Source organism: Heptranchias perlo, chromosome 6, assembly GCF_035084215.1.
Source record: "Heptranchias perlo isolate sHepPer1 chromosome 6, sHepPer1.hap1, whole genome shotgun sequence".
Classification (NCBI taxonomy): Eukaryota; Metazoa; Chordata; class Chondrichthyes; order Hexanchiformes; family Hexanchidae; genus Heptranchias; species Heptranchias perlo.
In genome coordinates this window covers 95,812,056-95,814,305 of record NC_090330.1, presented here as the reverse complement: position 1 = coordinate 95,814,305, position 2,250 = coordinate 95,812,056, and the positions used below count along the sequence as shown (strand labels likewise).

Genomic DNA, 2,250 nt, shown 5'->3' with positions numbered 1-2,250 from the left:
TTAATTTCTTTAATTAGCCATGGATGGCTGTCATTTCTTTTACACCCTTTTTTCCTCAGTGGAATATATTTGTTTTGAAAGTTGTAAAATAACTCCTTAAATGAACACCACTGTTCATGTACCGTCTTACCCTTTAATCTATTTTCCCAGTCCACTTTAATCAATTCCGCCCTCATACCATCATAGTCTCCTTTATTCAAGCTCAGTACGCTTGTTTGAGAACCAACCTTTTCACCCTCTAATTGGATATGGAATGTAACCATGTTATGGTCACTCATTCCAAGGGGATCCTTAACTAGGACATTATTAATTAATCCTGGCTCATTACACAGGACCAGGTCCAAGGTTGCTTGCCCCCTTGTAGGATCAGTAACATACTGCTCAAGAAATCCATCACTAATACACTCAATAAACTCTTCTTCAAGGCTGCCCTGCCCAATTTGATTTGTCCAGTTAATATGATAGTTAAAATCCCCCATAATTATAGCTGTTCCCTTATTACATGCCCCAACTATTTCCTGATTAATACTTCTTCCAGCAGAGTTGCAACTATTAGGAGGCCCTATATACTACGCCCACTAGTGTTTTTTTCCCCTTATTATTCCTTATCTCTACCCAAACTGTTTCATTATCCTGATCCTTTGTCCCAATATCATTTCTCTGTATTACAGTGATTCCTTCCTTTATTAACATAGCCACCCCACCTCCCCTTCCTTCCTGCCTGTCCTTCCTGATTGTTAAATACCCTGGCATATTTAATTCCCAGTTGTTGTCACCCTGCAGCCATGTTTCTGTAATGGCCACAAGATCTTACCCATACGTAATTATTTGTGCCGTTAACTCGTCCATTTTGTTACGAATGCTACGTGCATTCAGATAAAGAGCTTTCAAATATGTTTTGTGACACTTCGTTCCGGCTTTTTCCTTTTTGTCCTGATGTTTGTCCTGGATCTCCTTCATCTCTTCGGCGTACTTGCTGAAGGTGCTGCCGAACTTGGACCAGGCTTTATAGGGGATGGTGATGGAGTTCCTTTAAGAGGGCTTCACCTCACTCACTCGCATGAACACGCCATACTTGTTGGAGCCCACGTCGAAGAAGAAGCGCTTGCTGTCCACGATGATGGACGTGCCCTTGGGCAACTCAGACTGGCCGCACGGCTCGTCGTCCACGCCGTAGTTGTCGATCAGCTTCGCCAGCGCGTCCCTGAACCCGATGAGCCCTTGGGCCGGCAGGGCGATGGTCTGGCCTTGCGTCCCCCCCAAGCCGGGGCCTCGATTTAAGGTCTGGCAGATGCGCAGGAAGCGACCTCGCTGGTTCTCCTTCAGGTCCATGTAGTACTTGCAGTTCTCCCGCACCAGGAACTCGCGCTTCAGTGCACGGCGGGGCTCGTCGGAGCTCAGGCCAGCGTCCAAGTCCGAGAGGCCCAGCTGCGTGTAGTGCTCGATGAAATCCCCGAGGTAGTCGCGGAACTGGGCTGCCACCGCCATGGAGAGGGTCAGCCGGCACTTGTTGCCGTCCGCGCCCACCTCGGCGATCTTGATGAAGCGGCCCTTGGTGTTCTGCTTCACGTCCAGGTAGAAGCGCTTGTTCAAGAAAAGCAGTGGTCTCAGCACTGATCCCTGGGGTACACCACTGTACACCTCCCTCCAGTCCAAAAAATAACTGTTCGCCATTATTCTCTGTTTCCTTTCCTTAGCTAATTCTGTATCTATGTTGCTACTGCCCCCTTTATTCCATGGGCCGCAATCTTGATGATAATTCTACCGTGCGCCACTTTATCAAATATCTTTTGAAAGTCCATAGACACCACATCAACTGCATTGCCCTCATCTACCCGCTCTGTTACATCATTAAAAAACTCTATCACGTTAGTTAAACATGATTTTCCTTTAACAAATCCATGCTGGCTTTCCCTGATCAATCCACACTCGTCCAAGTGACTGTTAATTCTGTCCCGGATTATCATTTCTAAAAGTTTCCCCACCACTGAGGTTAGACTGACTGGCCTATAGTTGCTGAGTTTATCCTTACACCCTTTATTGAACAAGGGTGTAACATTTGCAATTCTCCAGTCCTTCCTCCGTATCTACAGATGTTTGGCAGATTATGGTCCAGTACCTCCACAATTCCCACCCTTACTTCCCTCAGCAACCGAGGATGCATCCCACCTGGACCGGGTGACTTATCTACTTTAAGTACAACTATCCTTTCGAGTACCTCTTCTTTATCAATTTTTAGCCCATCATTGC

General features: G+C 46.6%; 1 pseudogene; it reads right to left on the bottom strand.

The window, feature by feature from the left end:
• Positions 1-810: 810 nt before the first annotated feature.
• Positions 811-1,674, bottom strand: LOC137323215 (transcriptional activator protein Pur-alpha-like; annotated as a pseudogene).
• Between the last annotated feature and the right edge of the window lie 576 nt (positions 1,675-2,250).